This window comes from Crocodylus porosus, unplaced genomic scaffold (genome assembly GCF_001723895.1).
Source record: "Crocodylus porosus isolate Cpor-Errol unplaced genomic scaffold, CroPor_comp1, whole genome shotgun sequence".
In the NCBI taxonomy this organism is placed as follows: Eukaryota; Metazoa; Chordata; order Crocodylia; family Crocodylidae; genus Crocodylus; species Crocodylus porosus.
This window is the reverse complement of record NW_017728906.1, coordinates 199,685,145-199,691,944: the sequence shown is the minus strand read 5'-3', so window position 1 is coordinate 199,691,944 and position 6,800 is coordinate 199,685,145.

The window sequence follows — 6,800 nt, the reverse complement described above, 5'->3', positions numbered from 1 at the left end:
AGGAGTATATGCCTTACTGTAACAAAGAGATAGTAAATTTGCAAAACAGAGAGAGAGTGATACCTTAATACAAAGAGCCCTCAGTAGCTTCTCCTCCAACCTCCTCCTCCCACCAGGGAGAGCTGACAGCTGTGCTGTTCTAACAACACTATTGATAATGCATTTTCAATAATATTTCTAACAGAGGAGTGATGGATACCCACAGTGGTGTGGGGGAGCGACAGAGACCCCTCCACGGAGCAATGGAAACCCCCAGCAGAGCAATGGACACCCCCTGGCATCATGGAGGAGCAGAGGAGACCCCCAGCAGCATGGAGCGTCGGAGACCCCCAGCGGCACGGAGGAGTGGCAGAGACCCCCGGTGGAGTGACGGACACCCCCCGATGATGACTGTGAAGCTCAAGCTGAGCTGGGCCTACTTACAAAAGTTAAAATACAAAATATGGATGACAACTGCACAGTGCAAAAGGTTGCGAGTTTGCGGCTGGACCTTCTGAAAAGAAATAATAGGGCATCACTTGCAGCTTCTCTTTCTATATTTTTGACATGCCTGGTATGTAACAGCCAGAGGGGAGCCTGGGGGGTGGGGGTGTTGTGGGCTGCTTGGGGCTCCTTGCGCTGCTGCCCTTGCCCTGGGTGTCTGCAGCCCAGCAGGCAGGACCTGGTGCCGGAGACAGCGCTGCGCCACAACCCCTTCCACTGATGCTGCGTCCCCATTTGGGGTCGTGACCCGCAGTTTGGGAACCACTGGATTAGGTCCCTGTTGGCAGCCGTGGAGCAGCCCAGGTCAAGCTGTGCTCATTGCATTTCCCAGCCCCTCGGGTTTCATGGGGATCAACCCCAGACAGTGTGTGTGGGCGACAGTCCCTTGCTCACCTGTCCTGTGGGAACAGAGATTTGGATACACAGCAGTGGTTGGAGCTGTGCAAATAATGTTGGATGAAACAGCTTGACCAAAACATGTGGATTTGTGAAAATCAAAGCACTTTTGTGCAATCAAAGCACTTGGCTGGGATGATGCAGTTGGGGCTGGTCCTGCCTGGAGCAGGGGGTTGGTCTAGGTGTGATCTCCTGAGATCCTTCCAACCCTCATTTTCTACGATTCTGTGATCCACCCATTCTAATGAAATGTTTGGTAAGAAAAAGGGAAAACATTTCACTTTGCTACATTTCATTCATTCTTTTATATTCTGCACGTCTGTGTCTTAAAAATATTGGTCTCTGTCTGGGCAAGTCTCTAGTCAGAGATGTCCAGGAGAGTCCCCGGGTGCCACAGAGTCATGGTGCGGGGTGGCCCAATAAGTGTTTCCATCTTTAATCCCAGGCCAAAAACAGTTCCTTATTCAAGCCATTATACTTAGTACAGTGTTCCTTATGCGAGCGATTATACTTAGTACAGTGGGCATGGGGCTGTTAGTTGGCAGCCTGGCATGGCCGAGCCATGCTTTGGGCCAGGCAGGACTGTAGGCATGGTTCCTTGGGACAGTCCCCCAGTGGCATTGACAGGAAATTTGGGGTGGCCCAAGAAATATTTTGCCCCATAATCCCATCCTAATCTGACCTTCATTTAGGGCTCTGTACTTGATGCGGGATATTATTTTACATATTAATTAGTACATATGCATAGCTAATAAATTCATCTCTGTTTAGAACGTACAATTCATTAATAACAAGTTTTTATTGGGTATAGCTTAGCTTTGAAAAAGGCATCAGGAACCAGGAATAAGAAATAGGGAACTGGGAATAAGGAACCAACTTCAGTCTCATCTCCTTGCAAGTAGTACAAACACAGAGAACAACTTTATTACAGAAATAAAGGCAAAGAAAACAAAGGAAACACTAAATACAGTTTAAAACACTACCAACTACAAGGCACAGTTCACAGATTGCACCCTTCTGGGGTGGCTTCACCCATGCCCAGGCAGTCTGGGACTTGGGGCTCACCCCAAGGGCAGTTACAGGGGACTGTACCCCGATACCTGCCCTTCAGCAATAAACTGCAGAGGGGGCTTCACTGGGGAGTCTTTTCAGCTGCTCCTTGGGTTTGCTGGGCTGTGGGGAGCTGCTTAACGTGCATGCATTTCCAGCCGTAATCCCAGCCCAAAAGCCAATTCTTTATTCGAGCCCATATATTTAGTACCGTGTCTGGGGTTGGGGGCTGTCACATTAACTCTGGCTCTAGACAGCACAAATTCCCAGTCCCAATCCCAGCTCTGCTGGACAGACACTGCAAAACGAAACTTCAAAGGAGAGGTCGGGCCCCTCTCACTGGGCCTGAACTGGGCAGCAAATGCTGGCCAGGCCTGTACTGCACTGAGGCCTAAGCTACGGGTGGGGTTCAGCCATGCAGCGAGGCTGAAGCACCACAGCTGCAAAAAGAGAAGAAAAGGCCCAGGCCTATGGCTGTGCCCTGGACATCCAGTCTCAGCTGTACCCCATGTGCAGCGCGGCGGGGGCACATCTGCTCGCCAGCTCTCACGGCTTTCATCCTTGCTTTGCACCCCACAGCCAGCTCTGGTCCTGCGGAGGGGGAGAGGGAAACCACAGTCGGCACATCGGCCTGGGCTTCAGGACCCCCAAAGAGGGATGAAGGGGTGGGGGCAGGAGGAGAGCATGGGCTGGCTGTGCTTGCAAGGTGGTAGGATGAATGTGTCCCTTCCCTGCAGAGCAAGGAGAGGGCACGGGGCTTTGTTCAACCCTGCAAAACTCAGCAGCCTACAGAAATAGCAACTGGAAATCATAGAATCACTTCGGGAGGAAGTGGGGAAATCGTTCTCGCCAGGAGGGTGCTGAAGCCCTGGAACAGGCAACCGAGAAAAAACACGTCAGGGCTCAGGAACTGGGCGCAGGGAGCAGCACAAACACCGCCGATGAGCGCTCCCCCTATGCAACAGGGGTCACCCGGAGAGGTGGGGGAGTCTGCACCCAGCACCTGGGGTGGCTGGGCTGATGTAGTTGGGGGTGTTCCTGCTTGGAGCAGCGGGTTGGACTAGATGCGAGGTTTTTTTAAACCTATGGGTTGGGACCTGAAAGTAGGTTGCACAAATATGTGGAGGGGAATGAACAGAGTTTTAAAAATGGATTCTGCTTTACAAGACAGGAAGGTGACAAAGAGTGCCCCCCCAACCTCACACACAGGCCCACCCCCTGCACCCCCACCCGCCCTCACTCTCCTCCCCATGCAGCCCTGCAGTCTGTCCCCGCACCCCTTCCCTTGGGGGCAGGCTGGAAGGAGGGGCAATTTGCCCTCCAGCCAGGGGGCAGGCTGGACTGGGATTCCTAGAAAAGCAGTTGCTCTTAGTTTGCACTTTTTCTCTACTACAGCAAGGAAAAGAGCCGTGTTTTTGCTGCAGAGAGCCTAGAGACCTCAACGGCAGGTTTCTGTCTGAAATCCCTCGGTGTCAATCCCGGAAATTGCGTGAGCCCATGCGGCACCCTTGAAAGGGTTCCACAACACCTTGGTTGAGGATCGCTGGTGCGGGGGCGTGGGTAGCCATGCTGTGGGTGCAGCCTGCATTTCTGCTTGCTTCCTCTCCCCTGTCATCCTTCTTCCTGCCCCTCAGGCTGAGCGGGTGAGCCAGAAGCAGCCCACCAACTTCCAGAACAAGAAGCATGTGAGTCTCAAACGGGGGCAAGGAGATTCTCCCCTGCTGCTACCACAACATCGGCCTGGGCTTCACGACCCCCAAAGAGGTATGAGGTGGTGCAAGATGAGGGCATTGAGCCCAGTCAGAGCTGGTTTTAGCTCTGACTTGGTGTTTTTGGCAGAGAAATAGGATTAATGTGTCCCTTTCCTGGACAGCAAGGAGCGGGCATGTGACTTTGTTCAGGGGCTTTGCCAAACTCTGCTGTCTACAGAGATAGTGGCACTTAAAGGCTGGAAATAGAGAACAACTTTGAGAGGAAGTGCAGAAAACTTTCTCAAGAGGAGGGGGGTGAAGCCCTGGAACAGGCTGCCCGGCGTGGTTTCCATAGTGCAGTTTTCATGCAAGACCCAGAGAGATGAAGCCTTGGCTGGGATGATGTAGTTAGGGCTGGGCCTGCTTTTGAGCAAGGGGTTGTACTAGATCTGAGGTGGGGGGGGGGTTCAACCTATGGGTTGGGACTCCAAAGTAGGTTGCAAGACTATATAAGAGGGTCATGAAGAGATTTTAAAAAATGGATTGTCCTTTTAAAGGACAAAAATATGACAATCAGTGGCCTTCTGCCCCACACGATGTCTGCACATGCTCACCCCCTGGCTCCAGGCACCCCCACCTGCCCTCACTCTCCTCCCTACACCGCCCTGCCCTGCCCCACACACTAGGGAGTGGGATTGGGGGCCGGGGCAGCAGGTCAGGGGTGAGGGGCACTGGGTCGGGACAGGACATTGATGTTCACGAATGGGTCCTGGTACAAAAAGGGTTGAGAACCACTGGACTAGATGTGACCTCCTGAGGTCCCTCCCAGCCCTCGTTTTCTAGGATTCTTTTGAATTTTGGGCAGCATCAGCAGTTAGGCAGAGTCCTGCAAGCATTTGTTAAACTGCTGCGTGGCTTGCTATAGAAACCAATTCTTTAAAACTCACTTTTCCCCCTTCCTGACACATGATGTTTGTTCTCATGATGGCCTTCCAAGTCCCAGTGGTGACAGGGCTTTGACGACAGTTGCCAAGTGGGCTGACTGATGTCAGTGGATGGGAGCCGTGTCGTGCAGCTCCAGAACTGGTGCACCAAAAACCACTGTACAGCTTCAGTGCTGTAGCTATCCAAAGTCCCCTTTTGCACAGGGGTAGTGCTCATCAGTGGTGGTTCTGTATTTTTTTCAATGCCTCTGGTTCCCGAGTACTGATCTCATATTTTTCTGTGTTTTTAGGCTCTTGACAAAAATGCCCTTTCACTGGTAATGGGTCTATTTGTGGTCGCATCCTGTCAGGTAAGCCGTGAGGGATTACCTTGAGTTTCACAAGTAGAGAAGAAACATTTCAGAGCTTCAGTTACGTGGACACAGGCAGAAAAAAAATGCTCTTCCAGGCTTTTGCATGCAGCCTCAATCTGTGTATCAGTTTGAGCAAAGCTTAGGAGCTGCCCCATGTCAATTAACTGCTCTCTCCTCTCTTTACTGCTTCTGTGGTCCTTGAGCTGCAAATGGTGTTGTTCTCACGATGGTCTTCCAGGTCTCCTGGTGAAGGGGCTCTGACAAGACGGCCACAAGGCTTTGCTGATGCCTAGCAAAAGGACCCAGGATGTGGGTGGAGAGCTTTCTTTAGATTGGTACCTCTTAGCTTGGCTGGAATTGTTCACAGTAACATAAAACTCCGGGCCAAATAAATGCAGTGAACATTACTTGCACAGGGCATGAGTTTTTAGGGGCTGTTTGGTTGGTTTTTGGGTTTTTTTGTTTTTTTCAGATTCCTTAATATTTTCTAGAGATGGCTGGTATGTCTTTGAAGGTAGATTGTAGAGATCTAAGTGTAGAATCATAGAAAGTCTGGCTAGGCCTCTTTCTATGGCTCAGGAGGTCACCTAGGCCAGCCCCCTAGACAAGCACACTTGTGCTGGCCAGGCTGCATGTCCCCTGTCAACCTGGTGGCAGGAAGCACAGCATGGTGCTGTGCGGCTCCTGGGGCAAAGGCGGCAGGGCACAGAGACCCAGCCTGCAGTGGGCAGCCCACCTCTGCCCCCACGCACAGATCTGGGGGGCACCTGCCCCCTATGCCTCTCCTGAGGTGCATGCAGCAGTGGGAGCCACCCACCCATGGCTCTGTCTCATGACCTGCCCCTACCCCACTTGCTCCCCCACCATGGGGGCCCCAATCTGCCCCCCCACCCCTTCCCCTCCACAGACTTACCTGCTGGGTGCTGCTCTACACATGATGGGAGAAAAAATCCCGAGATTTGAGGGTCCTTTTGCAAGATCATGAGCCAGACTGGATTTTACTTAGAAATTGCAACTCTCGTTTCCGAGAGTTGGCATTACTGCCTTTGTAACTTGTTTCTTATCCCAAGTTATCCAATCTTCAAGTTCCATACTCCAGATCAGACTAAGCTTTTGGTTTTGTTTCCTTCTATGGAAATTGTTGTACCTGGTTTGCCTAGCGTACCAATCAACACTCCCTTTTTTTTTCCTGTTGCTTCATAAGGCACTCTGTACAATTTTATTGCTTTGTTTTGGGAAGGCCTAGACTCTGGCTGAGAGCTTTAGCATAACACAATCTGCCCACTACAAAGATCACTCCCAGAGCTTCAAGTAAAAGACATAGCTAAATGTGCATCCCCTTCTTCCTATTGTGCTGGAGTTGGATTCATGCATTGTGGCTCCTTATTGCAGAAAGAAAGATTTTAATTTTTGTATTTATTTATTTTTGGAAGTCTGTGGTTCTCTGAGTATTCAAGAGGGGGCAGGGAAATGGTTAAAACAGCATGTTGGCTGCACCCCTTCCAGGGTGCAGACAGTGAAACTGTAAGACCACTTGGTTTCTTTTGAGTTGTCAGCTTTGTCTGTCTGCTCCTGTTTCGCAGTAAGTGCACCAAAACGGTGGCAATTTAACCCTGTTTCATTCATACTGCCACGATTCCAGCTTTGCTCACTGCAGAACAGGAGCAGATGAACCACGGGCCCCTTCTCATCCCCTCCCTCTCTCTTCCTGCATGCGCCACGGCATCCTGCTGCAGGCTGTCCAGGGATGGTCAAGGCAGGGACTGCCCTGTACTGGTGGGTCCCCATCTCTGCTGGAGGGATAACAGCCTTACAGAGGGAAGCGGGACTGGGAAGGGGCCCGCAGCCTGTTCTTGGCTGCCACATCCTCCCCCACCCCCAGC